The following is a 16,427-nucleotide window of genomic DNA, read 5'->3' as shown; positions in this document are numbered from 1 at the left end:
CACACTCCAGACTGCTGCGTGTGGGAACACAACTGCCAAGGGCCTGCTCATGTCTCAAGAGGGATTACAGGTAGGAAAAACATGACAACAGAAAATACAGAGGTGGGGGGGCAGGGGGAGGGATTTGGAGAAAGAAGAGGTGGAGAGAGCTGGATTTATATTAGAAACCATAGAATAATTCCTTTTTTATACGGTATCTCTATCCTAGCTGTGCTTTTTTGCTGGTACTGTAACAAGAAGGGAGATAAATTTCACCCTGAGATATATGACAGCACAATAATAGAGAAAGATGCAGGGCATGCTGGATTCAGATTTAGACACCAGAACTGTAATCAAAAGAAAGGACTGTTCTTGCTTCAGGCTCTGAATTAATTCCCCTTTTCTGTTACTTAAATTACTGTTGTTTTTCTTAAACTGTTCATGCACATGGCTATTAGCTAAAACTAAACAAATAAGGACTGGCTCCCAAGCCTGCTCCCACAAGTTGCTTGTCAATTTCATATGAAGTAATTCTGCTTGCCAATGACTCATACAAAAAATATGTACACTGAGGACATGAAAAAAGAATAAATTACCTTGAACTTGAAAAATGAAGCAGCTGACTCTTCCTCTTCAGATACCTTACCTGACCTCTGTGAAAGTCTGGCAAGATCGACCAGTGGTTTTAAGGTCCAGTCTGGAAACCAGAATGGACAGTGACTTTTCTTAATGGGAAGCATGAAGTCCATTCCTGCAATTACTTTTCAAACTACATAGTTGTATACACACACACACTGCATTTTACTTGGATAGCCTTTAAAATGTGTCAAATTAGTGTCAAATTTTATCAAATGACCAAAGTCTTGCACCTCTTGGTAACAAACTTCTCTGAAGTTGGAAAACATTATAATCACATCAAATCGTACACAGTGCTAAATTAACATAGTGTGATAAGATACAATGTGACATAACATCTTCATAAACTTAAAAATGTCAGAAAATAAAAGATCTTTCTATCAGGTTATTGTGAATCTAATCCATATTTAATCAATCCAATAAATAGCTAGCCACTTTGAAATTTTTTTTAATACTATCATCACCAATTGTTTACAGTGTCCCAATTAGAGCTTCAGAAACAAGGTTAACAAGACACCAGGATAGAGAATGTATAGGTGTTCAGAAGCTATCCATGAGTGAACTAAAATCCTGTTTTCAGGGCTTGGCATTATTTTATCATGAACAGAATTAATATTTTGGTGATTATTGTGTGCATGAAAAGTTAAGCAGATTTCTTTTTTTAAAAAGACAGCTTTCCTCTATTACATCGTGTAGAACACAATGTAATACACAGAATCAGCGCAATAACAGAATCAGTAGGGAACAAATAAAATCATCTGAACTCACTGAACATCCATAGTAAGACCAAGATCTGAAAGATATTTCTAGAAATTGTAACTTGAATACACTTTTTCTCCAGTTAAAAGCATTTTTGCTAAAATAACATTGTTCATAGCATCTTTATCTTTTTGCTAAAATAACGTTGTTCGTGCCAATTTTAATCTAAACAAATGGTGGATAGCAGAAAGGCATGAATATAACCCCTGAAAAGACAGTTAAAAACCCCAATAAATATTTTGCCACTTCTTACAATCAATGCCTTTTAACAGATCTTTACTATGGAACACCTTTCTAGACTTTAGATATAGTCTGTCAGACCTCCACTCCACCCACCCCACCCACATTTTTCAAGTGTTTTTGCTTGGTATGAAGAAAAAACATTTTTCTATTTGCAAGCCATGGGAAGCAAGGCACTTTACCTAAAATCAGATACATGCACATTACAGTACATTCATACGGCTTTTGCTTCAAATGAATGTTTTTTAAGGTAAAGCCCCCAAAGTATTTCCTTGTATTGTGTGTCCCTTTTCTGAAACCCCAAGTCCTCAGCTATATTGTACAGTGCTGCCATAGTCTACACAGTGACCAATTCAGATCCTGTCAGAATTGACAGAGCGTGCAAATTCCAGTGTCAGTACACCCACTATCTAAAACTCCATAAACCAGCAACAGCCCAGAAGGGTGCTGTTTATTATTTGAGACAATAAACAGGATTAAAGAAACTACAAATACAATAAATTTTACTAAATTAAATTGAGTGGCAGAGGTATTTCCTTGTATCTTCATGACTGTGCTCATCTGTAGTGTTAGTAATAGTTTTTGCTTAAGTAGTGTATTTTAAGGGGCAGAATAGAGTTCAAAGAAAAGCAATCCCAGGAAAACAACACAGTTCTCCATTTCAGGCATAGTCTTTTCCATGTTTCTTAATCAGTATGTGGTAACTGCTTCAATCTCTCTCTCCAGTCCACAGAGTAAATCAAATTAAGGGGAACAAATTGGTTCCAGCACCATGAGGTTTAATTTATAGAGAACCTTGATTAGAACCTGCTTACAAATTAAGTGTTGTTATTTGGAGATGGAAGTTCTGTTTGGAACAAAGCAGTTAAGAGATTCTTCATTGTCATGTTCTGTTTTTTCACTCAGATGAGCAGAGCTTTCAGAAATACAAATCATCTTGTTTCATTTCAGAAACAATGAGATTCCCTGATCTTTAGTAGATGCATGTAGGGAAATTGCAGGGAGGAGATGAGAGCAAGACAACATGAGATTTTAAGTGAAACAACCTATTCTTTAAAAATGCAGAATTAAATATTGTATCAACTCTTCCTAGGGAATAAAAAAATATGGACAATTAGATTTCATCATATTATTTTGAATGACTTCTCATCGAAAAAGTTTTGAATTAAAGTTTTCTAAGCATTAACTTAAAAGTTTCACCCAGAAAGATTTACCATCAAACAACTTCATCTGGGGGGAAAGGAAGACTAAAATCTGTGATAAATCATTTTGGCTTTTGACAAACATTCTGTTGACAGAAGAACTTTGCTCTGCCTCCAGTAAGGAGGTAGAATTGGGGGTTAAATTAAAAGAATTTGGATCCTCCCATTCCTTGATATATGACAATTAACCTCTCAGGTTATTGCACACCACTGCAGTATTTTTTCTCTCTACTGACCTCTGCAATACCAGCTTAGAAATCAGCATGTGTGAGTAGTGCAATAAAGCCCTGTTATTTCTTGGCATCGCGGGACTGACATTAGGTTAGAGAACACTAAATAACTTTTGTGGGTTTAGTCTCACAAATACTTTTGCCAAAGGCACAATATAATCAAGTAGGTTAATCTGCACCATTCTATTCCATTATCAAAATCATGCATCTTTTGTTTATTAGAAATTTAGGCTGTTGTCTCCATACTCCTGGACTACTTGAAAAAGAGATTATAGAACTTGAGCAATGCCTTTCAGAAACATAGGTAACATACAGGCTTGAAGAGGTGACCAGAGAGCATCCTGGGAGGAAGAAGAAAATGTCTGAAAGCAAGAAAATTAAAAATTCTAGAACATATGATCAGGTTTTCATGAGGGCAGACCCCTAAATTTGATGGGAAAAGGACTCAACAAGAGACCAATGGTCATTTTGGTGAAGGTGGCACCGATGCCTTCTTCCATCTCTCTGGTGGTTCCTTCCCCTCTCACCTAAGGCATAGGATTTCTACCTTTTTCTCCAGATGAAGAAGTTCTTCTGGGATATGTCCCCCATTCTTTCAGGCAGCCAGCTGTCCCGAGCACTGAACAACAGCCCTTGTTCATGTCACTGTGCTTCTTGGGGCAGGCTAGGATGTTCTCTTTTACCTTCCCACACAGACTGCTCCTGCAAAGCTAGCTCAGGGACAGCTGAAGAAGTTGCACACAAATATCCCCAGACATGCAGGTTTCCTGCCTGCTCTCCCAAGAGGAATAGCTGAACAGGAGCCATGAGAAGCCTCCTCAGCTGAGCAGCTCACAAGCCTCTGGCACAAACCCAGCTCCCTTCAGTCTGCCAGCTCAGGCATCTGTTTGGCACCTAGATCCTTTGCAGAGAAGTTACTAAGTAGGTGGAGGATGATACAGAACCTGCCTGAAATGGGGTTTTGAAAAACAAAGTAGAGAAGGTAAGTCCTCTACTACTGGATAAACATTAGTGGTGTAAGGATTGAGTTGTACATAAAGCATGTATCTCTTCCTGATGCATCAGAAAATGTTTGAAAAATAAAAAAATAGGGAATTCTGGGTTATGTCATTTCCTCTGCCTTTTGAAAGAGGTGACTGTGGTAGTATTCTTCGGTTCTGAGACAATCTGTACTCATACAGCCTAACAATCCTCACCCACATCCTCCGTTGTCCTCCAAGCATGACAGATTTGGTACAGTTTGCTGAGCACAAAGCTCACTGATACAGCAGATGATATTCTAGTAACAAGTTAACTCTTACTAACAGAAACACGCTGGCCTGAGCCCAGCTTAAATCAGGATGGTCTGTAACCAGCATCATGAAAAGGTTCTCAAAACTGCTCTGCAATAACAGCTCCCACAGTCTCTTAAGAAACCAATTTTCAGGATTTACATTCAGGAAATCCATATGAAATTTGTTACTTTGCCATACCTTGTTATGTGTGGCAGTTTTCTACTGCATTCTTACAGACAAGGGGTAGCTTGCTGACAGCTGAGGCATTGCTTGAGCTGAGAATCTGAGAAGTTTATAAGGACAATGAGCTGCGTGTTTCCCCTGAGATTATTCTACCCAGGCTATTCTACAGGCACACCTAGAAAATATTGTACCATAGTTGGGCCAGGATTGTCCAGTGAAGGCTCTGGCCTTCAGAACTTTTAAAACAGAAGTGACTAAAATTGTTTCAAAAAACTCATGAGATTACATTTGCAATTACAGTCCAGAAAAGGGGAAAGGGGAAAAAAAACAACACAAAAGGGAAAAAGCCACACCAAAAATTATTCTCTCATGCATTTCTCTCAGGTCCATGCTTTCAAAGCCTTTAAGTCACAAAACCTAAGGCACCCTTTGCCCATTAAACCATCATCTCAGTCTACTTCACTTCTGTCCAATAATTCCCAGTCTTAAATATCCAACTATGAATTGTCTTCAAATGGTTTCCTTTTACTTCAAAAACTTTCAAGTAGAGAGATATAAAATAATTCCTATTTTTAACTTATTTCCATTCTTTCTCCCAAGTAACATCATTTGTTACCAAACACAGATGTATTTTTCCAAACAAACTAAAATGAGAAAATTTCTATGCCAGTAAAATAGACAGTTTACCTAAAACCATGGAAGAACCAAGGGTGAAATAAACTCAGAAAATTCAAACTAATTATTTCAAAAGTTCTTTATTTCCTGAGGTAGAAGATACGCTTGAAGGTTGTTTTCTTTCATACTGAACTGAATTATCTGTAGTTAATAATTTCTAAGATAGAGTTTATGAAGTCTTACTCTTAAACTGTGAGGTACACAAGAGATTGTTTTCTAAACAAATACTTGATCTTATGGTAATTTTTTTCCACTAAAATAATTTAGATAAACAGTTGTTCAACAAGCATAAATATTTGGAAGTCAAGGCCCAAACTAAAAAAAAAAAAAATATATATATATATATATATATATATATATATACAAAGCATCCTTTAGAAAATCACTGGAGATGTGAGAAAAATAAAATTACTTCATTTGTTGTTTTATCAAGCATGTTGATGTTTTTGCATCATCTACGGAGATTAATCATGACAGCCTCCACAAAATGACCACATTTCACATTTGCTTTTGATGCCAGAAATCCAACATTCCTGTTTATAACATGTTATATTCATGTGATGCTGTGGGAGTTTCAAGCAAATAATGACAATGTGGAGAATACCCAAAGCACAATGGAGCTGACAGCAATGCAGATATTAATTTGGAATGTAGAAGCTGTACACCTTCTGAGACGAAGTTTTTGTTAGTGCTCCCTGAATTGCCTTGTACAAGTAAACACATCCTCAAAGGCATGGACAAAAACCCAGTCTCAGAAGTACAGCTTTCACATTCACCAGCTGATCCTATAAGGATAAAACTAATTCCCGGCAAATATCTTGTGAAAGATTGAATATACATAGTCCTTACTTCAGAGTGGCTAGAGGAGACCACTCTGCTTGTATTTCTAAAAGAGATTTACCTCATGAAGTTGACAGCTCTTTCTTTACCTCCACTGGGATTCTATATAGAGTAGATGTTTTTTAAAAACAAAACAACAACAACAACAACAAAAAAACCAACAAAACAAAACAAAAAAATCACTCATCTTGGACTTGAAACTGATACAAAGATTGAATTTGAGAAATGGAAAGCGTCGTTCTTCACAGACGACATAAATGGTTCCTGACCACTACACAAAGGTTTTGTGGGTTAGATTTGTTAACTTATGAGATCCTGGCTCTGTACAGGAATTGCCTTTCCCACGGAGATTTCTCTCACTGGTTTTTGGGGGTTTTTTATGTAAAAGTGTCTTAATTCTTTGCTATTTTTCCTCAATCTTTGATAAGCCAGAGCCTAAATCAATCCAGTTGTGATCTGGCTTTTGCTGTTGTTCTCTACAAGCAAAGAGGATCAGCTGGTATTTCTCACCATTGAAGAACAAAATGGCTCTTACATGTTACATGTCAATATGCACAGCTATATCCATCTGGTAGCAGCTGTCATTAAGCAGGTTACTTCTAGATAACTGCAAAATGCCTCCAGAAGCTGGCAGCCATGTTCACAATACCATTCCGGTTCACAGGACAGGGCTCAGGCTGGAAGTGCAGGGAGAATGGAGGTCTCTCCTCACCTGAAAAGACAAACAGAGCAGTCACGTAACCAGCGTTTCCTGAGCAAGGGGACTACATCCAGTCATGTACATCAGAGACAAAATCCGCTTAGAAGAGTCTCAAATCTGCTGTTATTCTGAAGGGAAGTAGGGGGACAGAGCTTCACAGACATACTGTAAGGACAGTGACCACTATTTAAGAACTTAGGTTTCTTGCTGTAGTTTTTTTAATCTGTGCTCTGCGCTTACTCATTTGCAAACAAGGAAGATTTCACCATGTTAATGCATGCTTTGCATCTCTTGCCCAGACAGTCTTTGAGTCTTGGTTTGTCACTTATAAGAGGTTTTTTTACCTGTTGCATCTTAATTCACTTAGAATTTAGAAAAGCTGCTCTGCTACACAACCTTAAGAACATTGTGAAGTTCTGTTGAATTAGAGCTAAAAGCTATCGCCTTTTACCTAGTTTTGACTCATTCCAAAGAACCTCAATTCAACCCAGCGCCAAAACAATTTCTTGAAGTGGGTCTAACAACTCTCTAATTGTGTCTTACAGAGTGCCTAAACCAGCACATTTAGTTTCTAAATCTTCAGAGCAATCCTGAACTTGAATTTATATCTCAGGATTTCAGTGGAAGAACCCAGAACAGGATATGGAGAGCTATCACTGTGGGCATGCCAATATTACCCAAATCTTAGTACCTTACATGACTGCTGTAAAGCACTCACTGATCCTTGCCTATAACCAAGAAGGAACACTAGCATTTCATCACCATTTTGTAAAAACCATAAAAGGTTAATGGTTAGACTAAGCAGAGAACAATTATACCACTGTATGAGATTTTTTTATTATAGGTGGTATGAACGGCAGTATTTCATAAGATGTGCAAAGTACAACTCAAAACCCTGAATACCAACTTCATTTAAAAGTGTCTAGATGAAAAATTCAACTGACAAGTGCCATTCATCCCAACCAAATATCTTGACACTGTTAAACAAATTACAAGATAGTAAAGAAAAATTGAATTTAGACTGTTTTTCCTTCCCATTCCAGTGAAGCACAACATCTGAATCCCACTTCTGCTCTCTCAATGACTTCTGCCAATTTTGATTGGCACTCCAAATAAGTCTAATTAGTAGAAAGTAATACAATCATTTACATTTTTTCTTTTCTGTTGCTATTCATTTGGTCTTCAATATTCTATACAATGTGAAACTGCTGAGATACTAAAGATATTACTTAACATCTACCCCACAGAGTGGCATACATTTGAAAGAGAGCTTTTCAGAAGTGACTTCTTTTTATGGGCAAAAAAAATGGTTGCAAGAAAATTGAATAGGGAAGGATTTTAGATTAAGCATATTTTTTACCTTTCACCACATCAGGCCAAGTCCTCAGTGGGTACAAATCACTACAGCTCCATTTCAACCAACAAAGACCATTCAGAAATTGGCCTTTTCCTCTCTCCAAATACCACCTCCAGCCTGAATCCATGTGTTTGACTTTTCCAGACCCCTTATCTTCAAATTCTGTCTGAAAATTCAGGAAGTTCATTTGAATATAACTCAAACTCAGTTTATTATAGTGGATTTGCTATAGCACACAGAATTTCAACCTTTTAAAGCTGCATGGCTGGGGGAAAATAAGGCAGTGGGGGGAGGAAAAGAAGGGGCAAAAAAAAATCTCCTTTCATAGAAACTCGGAAGTCAAAGAAATGAGCTCAAATTCTTAACACATTGTAACAGTTTTCTACTCAACCTGCTTTCCAGCAAATCAAACACACTTTCTCCTTTTCTCCATACCAGAGGCCGAGCCCCCAGAGAGACCCTGCAGCCCAACCCCACACACTATCAAACACTCATTTCCCCACATGCGAACACCAGCCTGGCTCAGCTCAGCTCAGCCCAGCCCCTACACCAGCAGTTGCCATTTTTCCACACTGAAAGCTGTTGCTGAACTCCTTCTCAGTCTTTCACCTTAAACAAAGCCCTGCAGGTGTAGTGGCAGAGGCTGAATGGTCCCGCTGTGAGTCCAAGCTTGCCCAGGACACACCACTTCCTCTCCCTGCATTAAACAAGGTGCAAAATGGGCGGAAACTGACTTTCACAAACAAAAGCACCTCCAGAAAAGCCTGAAAACCCTGAGGACCAGGGCCTACTTTGAATCATTCCACTGTGGGAGGAAAAGGGAAGGTGCTTTGCAGGGGGATGATAAGTCCAGATTCCTGTTAAAGTTGACAAAATCAGCCCAATGAGGCTACTGCTTCATTTTTTAGGACTTTGTCTCCAGTTCACACTGCAAGAAAGTATATGGAGCAGCCAACAGGGGCAAGTTTAAGTCAAGGGAGCGCCTCTCCTCCAGTCACACCACAGTGTAACTGGTATTGAAAATATCATGGACCCCAAAAGTGGAGAGCAAAACCATCCTGTTTTCTAGACCAAAGTGCAGATGGATGCACAGGTTGGCTGTTTTTTCACTCCAGCCCTATTGGCTGGCTGAGTTGGGATATTTTGACCCACTATCAACATGCAACGGCAAATTTTTTCAGTAACCATCCCACCCAAGGACAAGTAGATTCCAAGTGATTAGCTCCTGTGAATCTGGTGATTCAAAGGAATGTACTCCACAGTAAGGTACTGTAAAGCACACCTTTATTGGCCAGGCCTGGAGCACGTAGGGGTTAACACCTCCATGCGTGTGTCCACCATGGTAATTTTTAAGTGATTTTTTTATACCTGTGCAAATTTGTCATTATACATTTACAAGTTCATTATTATATGTTTACAAGTTTGTCATCCACCCTTGTTTTGGTCACTTATCTAAAGTCACAGTCCCAAGGGGGCTTACATGACTAGCAGTTTCCTTATCTTAGGGTTACAAACACAGGACATTATTCTTAATACATTTATCACATTTATTTTGCTAATACACACCTATAGTAATTGCAGGCAACCCCAGCATCTGGGAATGACTGGCATCTGACTCCAAGGCTTCAGAATGCTGAACACTCGATTTATTAAAACGATACTATATTACATTACAACTACCTTAAAGAAAGATACTATACTATACTGTATTATACTTACTAGTAACTAACTAGAAAACCTGTAACTCTGTCTGAGAGTCTCAATACACACATGGATCCAACTGGTCAGTGAATCCAAAACACCATCACCAGAATCCAATCAAGAAATCACCTCGAGTAAACAATCTCCAGAACACATTCCACATGGGCACAAACACAGGAGAAGCAAATGAGAGAAGAATTGGTTTGGTCATTCTTTTCTCAGCTTCTCTTACAGCTTCTCTCAGGGAAAAAAAAAAAAATCTGAGAAAGCTAAATATCTCTCTGTTCAGAGGGCATGTGAATACCACACACACCTAATTCTACTATTACACTTTTATTTGCTATATTACCTATACTTCATTTGTAATTGTTTATTGATTATATTCCTATTTGCCTATTACATTCTTCTACCCTTTTGTGACAGTTCTTCCATTTGTCATTAAAATAGCAGTTAGCATGTGTCTTCCTTCTCATCACTTAGTCCATAGGGTCTAGGACCTTGTTCTGTAGACAAGTGGTTAGCAAAACCCATGAGCATGCATTCCACTCCCTTACCATCCTGGTCCACTTAGATTTGTTTATTCAAGAGCAGATAGCATTAGGCATAGCATCTCCTATTCACTTATCATCATAGGCCCTTCCAGGGCTAGGCTTCTTGTCTTGCTAAAACAGTTTTGGTCCAGCATAGAAGCCAACACCCAAGTTTTATTAGTCTATACTTTTACTAAAGCATTTATGTTAAAGGAGTTCTATGTTTCATATGTTAAAAGAGTCCTGTGTATCACTAGAAACACTGGCAATGGTATGATTAGGGAATGGATGTGGCTGAATGGCTTTAGCAACAGCCAAGGACCTGAGCAAGATGTGAAAGAGTGGGTGATGTATGGAGGGGTAAGAGCCTCATTTAAAAACATGAGAAGCAGGAGCATCCCATCTCTTTGAATATATCTTACTCAGAAAGAGAATGGCTGGAACTGCAGTGTTCTCCAGTCCTGTCAATCACACTGCTGTGTGTGCCCAGGCTATGACTGATACACCCTGACACAACATATCAAAATGCCAAAAAAATTTGAAACATAGTATTATTTTTTTCCTCACCTAAAATGTGGCCAGATTGTGTTATTTTGAAGGGTCATGACCTTTTGGGGGAGGGAAGGGGAGAGGAATTGTAACATTCAGAAGAACTTCTTTTTAACTTATGAGCAGATAACTACATAGTTGAGCAACAGCATGAAAGCCATCATCTTTGCATCTGATAACCCCATACCTCCAACACAGACCATGAACAATAAAATAAATTCATACCCTCATTTATTGCTGCCACATATCACAGTACAAGTTAGTTTGTACTAGGCAAATTAAACAGCCCCTGGGTTGACTGACATTGGCGTTGCACAATCACATCTTTCCTAAGGCTGCAGGCATATCACTGTTCCAGAATCTAGGGGCATAAAGATCGGACCAATGAAATATCTAGACCAGGTTTGTTAAATGACCTTTATGAAGAACTTGAGAATAAATGCTCTCTGTTGCCACATGAACATCGGGTGAGTGGTTTCTGTCTCCAACCCACTCCCCTGCACACCAGCACATGGTGTCCCAATGTGATCCAACTCAGGAATATTCTGCGCACAGAGCAAGGGAAACAAACGGCGTAATAGCCAGGACTTCAGTGTAATAGCTGGGAATATGGTGTCATAACCAGGATAAACAGTGTAGAGCTGGGAATTCAGTATTAGAACTGGGAATTTGGTGTCCGAACTGGGACAAACAGTGTAATACAGAGTCTTCTGCATAATAGCTGGGAATTCAGTGTCAGAACCAGGACAAATGGTGTAGAGCTGGGAATTCAGTGTCAGAACCAAGGCTTCAGTGTCAGAACCAGGATTTCAATGTTCGAACTGGAATACAGCGACACCAGAGACAGAAGCACTGGGGAGACAGTGGTTTTGCAGTGGAACTACTGCAGGCAGTGGAAAGCTGTGGCAAAATTCCCTTCAGTAGACAGTAGAGAGTGCTGCGTAGTTTCCAGCCCTGTTTTTGTTGATGGGAGTCACAATCAATATTGGGACTATGGGGGCCTGGACTTCAGCACCAGAAGACCCCGTTCTGAAGGTATGGACTTTCTTTCTTAAAAATATTAAATACAATGAGCAGACTCTGCATGCCTTACTCATGTAGGGCGAGACCCATAAACTGGATGTGTCCAAAGGAACATGATTAAACTTATCTGTTTGGGAGTGGGCTGGACAATGTATACTTCCAGCAGCCTCCACTGGTGATGACAGTCATCAATGTTATAAAGCCATAGAGACTGTCCTGGGTTTGTTAAAACAGTTAAATTATGAGCAGTGAAAGAGGATGGGCAGAGCAGCCACAGAAACCTCTGTGAGGAGCCAGGAAGCTGCACCAGGTGGGGACAATATGCTGGCCAGGCATTCTCCCACTGCGTGGAGCCACAGGGCCAGCACACACAAGGGACATGCGGCTGGCACGGCATTCCCCTGTAGGGCAAGGTGGCTGGGAAACACTGCATTGCAGAGCCACACTGGGCAGCAGCACTGCCGCTTCACTGTGCCCCCCCAGGTTGGTGCTGGCCGGCCCCAGCCACTACGAAATGCGCCCTACTGAAGTGACTGACTGCTGCAGAGCAATTGTGGGGAACAGCGCAGCCCCAGGGAATGGCGGAATCCCAGCAAACAGACAATCTGAGGGCTGCCCACGCCACAGCTGCTGACAATGCCCAGAGAGATAGCAGAACAGGTGACACAATCCAGCCATGTGGAGTCATGGCGACCACCATGGCCCCAGCAATGTGTGCAGCTCTGGCAGCGCCGAGATGCTCCGTGCCCACTCCAGACTGCTGTGCTGAGCTGAGTCACTACCAGCCGCCACGGGCTACCATATCGCCAGTCCAGCTGGGTACATCATTCCACCCTGCTCAGGAGAAACAGACCTTGTGGCAGCCATTCCAATCCCTCCCTGCACTGCCAAGCTAGGCAAGAATCCCACGGCCATGGCGCCATGCCATGTGGTCACTGGGACTGCCCCCCCACCTTCCTCACCGGGGCTTCCTGCACCTCCCATCGCCATGAAAAAGCCAAGACCACCTCCTCCTAAGGCTGGGTAGCCCAGCCCCACAGACACACCCCAAATCAGTGGAGCTTAGCCATGCCTGTGTCAGGAGACATACCCACACACCGCTCCAGCTGGCGCCAGGGGACAGGGCCCGCCCCCAAGCCAACATCCATGAGGTACAGCCGCGCCTCTACGTAGGCAGGGCCCTGTCCCTGACTCTGCCTCCATGGGCACCACCAAGAGCTCCTACAGATGTCAAACCCAGAAGGAGAGTGTGGGAAAAGCCCCTGCAGGGGGTCCATCCAGGAAAAGGAGTAGGAAGAGCCATGCAGGAGTGTGGTGCAATGAGAATAGCAGCAATCGAGCCATCCAGAAAAGATGGCACTGGCCACATGGCACAGCTATCTCACAGCAGCTAAGAGTGAGCCACCCTCTCACCAAGCCCAGTGGGAAGCCAGCAGCTCCCTACATGTGGGCAGTGAAAAAGCAAATTAAAAAATCTAACACTCCAAACAAAACAATACCAACAAAAACAGCACCAAGTTCCTACCCCTCAAAAAAGGTTCAATGATACTTCAACTAAACAAAAGTTCTTGTATTCCACAAACTAATAACATGTGCTAAGAATAAAAATATAGAAAGAGTGTCACACAAGGGTTACAAAATTGGACAGCTGTTTACTAAATATGTCCTAGAAATCATAGTATAATATTTATTATTGTTGCTTGCATTTGCTAAAACCAAAATTAATAAGTCTCTGATAGCTGATTCTGTTACAGCTACTAAGAAAGTATTAAGCTTCTGTCTCAAGTATGAGCTAGTGTGTATTAAAAATATCCTAGAATGTATGTTACTAAGCTTACTCATAACACATCTATCATTATTACTGACAATACTACTAGATCAACCTAGACAACTCAAAGAATTTACTTGCTTTAACATCTGCTAAAGCAGATCTGCTAAAGTATACATAAAAACATTAATTTAATAATGTCATAAGCAAATTTCAGTTACAAAGTCTCTTAACTGAGAATTTACCACCTGTCATCATTTAAAAAACTTAAAAGTCACCTATTAAAATCAATAACAAATTTTTAACTTCTAACAAAAAAGAAAAGTATATTGCTTCCACTGTTACCATAAGAACAAAAAAAATTTAAATACCTATATTTCTTTAATTATTTGTAAGTTTTTCATGTTAAAAATTTTTTTGCACTAAATATTAATAAAAGCTTTTTTAAAAAATATAAATACAGAAAACCTCTCCCAACCAATTTCATGGCCTTGACCAAGACATGAACCTGGCTGGTAAAGAAAAATATATTAATATGGAAACTTTGCAAAAGCTAAACCATTTTTCCTTTGAGATAAACAAGAAAGCCTCATCCAGAAGAGGTTCTTTCAGGTCCTCATAGAGAAAAAGAAACTCCTCAACAACTCCCTAGGTAATAGTACCTTATTAATGCTGTTTTGCTCCTTTTTTTAGTTATTAATACAAATAAAAGGGGAAAAAATGTTGGGGTGAATGTACACCCCCCCCCCCCCCCACCATTTAAGTCTAAGATAGTATCATGTTCTCATGTATTTAAATCAATCATATAGCAGTACAATAATTCTGTGACGTTCAGCTACCTAAAGCCAAGGTGCATTTCAATGGACGCTGGAATATGTTGGAACAATTCATGACCTTCCTCATAGAAACCTAGGACTTTTGAAGTGACAGTTCATATAAGGACTTGATTTGTTTACAAATTTTTTTCCATTTGTAAATTGTTTACAAACTGGTTTTCTGTTTACAGATTTTTTTTTCTAGTAGTTGAGTTTTTCTTTAACAGTTTTAAAAGTTAAGAAGTTCTTTTTTAAGAGATATGCGGTAACTTGTAATCTCTAAGCATTAAGCATGTGACATATTGGCTAAAATTCTTACCTAACAGATCCTAGACGTGAATGCTGCAACTCCAGTGATGCAAGTTAAACCCATGCTGTCTCCTGTCACCCCATGTGCAAATGGCATTTGCAGATGGGTGGCAGAGAGCAGGTTGCAAATTTTATGAAGACAGAAGGGTGAGATGTTGCCACATATCACAGTACAAGCTAGTTTGTACTAGGCAAAATAACCAGCCCCTGGGTTGACTGACACAGGCTTTGCCCAAACATATCTTTCCTAAGCTACAGTCATCCCACTAGTCCAGGATCTGGGGGGGTGTAAAGATCAGACCAATGAACTATCTAGACCGGGTTTTTCAAATGCCCTTTATAAAGAAGGGCTTGAGAATAAGCACTCTCTGTTGTCACATGTATATCAGAGTGAGTGGTCTCTTTGTCTCCAACCCACTCCCCTGTGCATTCACAATTTATATTTCAGAAAATGAAGTAGGAAATCTGCCAGGGAACTGGGTACTAGGACAATGGGATTGTTAGGGGAGAAAATGGTCTCATGTAGCCAGAAAAAAAAATCTAGGTTATGATTCAAAGCATAATAATATTTGGACTTTCCTAGAGGGTTAATTTACCAGCAGACAACCTGAGACTCTTGATTTGTAAAAGCTACTTAACAAGTTACTCTTAAACACATTAACATGTTCAGTCTACAGAACACTCTGACAATTAAATAGTTTATGAAACTTTTAAACATACACACTGATTTCAAAGACCAAGAAATCAGTCTTCCAGAATGAATCCTCTGCCAGTAGCTTTGTTCCTCTAGCAGGTAGCTCAGCCTCCAACATCTATAATTGTAATTTTTATTATTCCTCTTTGTAAATTAGACAGACAAGCAACCTGGGACCAATACCAACATCATTAACATGAGAAAACACCACTACAATTGTCCACAAATAATGATGTAGGCACATTCTCAAAGGTTCTGGTCCTCAGCGGCATGCTCACCTGGATTAGCACCTTTGGCTCAAAATGACACCCATTCAAAGCTTTGTTCTTTAGTATGGGGACCCCCTTTGGCTGCTCAAACTGTAGGCACCTGGTGACACTCTTTCGGATCAACAGCATTCACCAAACACTTGTGACAACCTCAACATGCCCTCCAGCCACTTAATTCCACATCCCATACTTCTGCTCTACTCACAACCATTCCAGAACCAACTGCAGCCCTCTGTGAGATGCACTACCCCTCTTCCAGAGCCACTAGCACCACTTTGTACTCCCACAGAAGGTCAGGATGAGGCAGGAGAGGCTGCTGGCCACTGGATTTTCAGCTATCACTGCATGAGGGTGCAGACTATCCAACATCCTTCAGATGCTTTCCTTCATTTGCTCTTCTGTGCCAGGGCTTCAGCACAAGGAATTGACAGCAAGTGGGCTGGTTTTAGCTTTGCAGGAATGGTTAGGTACAATCTGAGTATCTCAGAATATGCATTGACTTTCCTTTTACACCAGGGAGGGCAGTTGAGCATGTGCCCACATGGTCCCAGCAGCAAGTAACAGATACTACACACCAGATTTGATCCAGCTGGTTTATGGTCCTGTGTGGAGGGAGGGGAGTGAACCATCCTTTTCTGCCTTAAACATCAACAAATATCAGCTCTATTTATGAGTAATATAAACTAAGGAAGCT

The 16,427-nt window shown here is 40.2% G+C and overlaps 1 long non-coding RNA gene across 6 annotated transcripts in view; it reads right to left on the bottom strand.

Annotated features, from left to right (window-relative positions):
- Positions 1-16,427, bottom strand: part of LOC135306123 (uncharacterized) — a 168,188-nt gene that overhangs the window by 57,470 nt on the left and 94,291 nt on the right. For 4 of the 6 annotated variants that reach the window (XR_010366971.1, XR_010366975.1, XR_010366973.1 and 1 more), the window contains 2 exons: positions 6,554-6,730; positions 576-676 (listed from right to left, as the gene is read on the bottom strand). This is a non-coding gene — a long non-coding RNA (uncharacterized LOC135306123). Of the gene's footprint in view, positions 1-575; positions 677-6,553; positions 6,731-8,078; positions 9,826-16,427 lie in introns of those variants that run through there. The other 2 variants (XR_010366974.1, XR_010366972.1) reach the window with 2 other exon arrangements.

Source organism: Passer domesticus, chromosome 8 (genome assembly GCF_036417665.1).
Source record: "Passer domesticus isolate bPasDom1 chromosome 8, bPasDom1.hap1, whole genome shotgun sequence".
Classification (NCBI taxonomy): Eukaryota; Metazoa; Chordata; class Aves; order Passeriformes; family Passeridae; genus Passer; species Passer domesticus.
The sequence above is the reverse complement of the archived record's forward strand: the minus strand, read 5'-3'. Positions and strand labels throughout refer to the sequence as shown.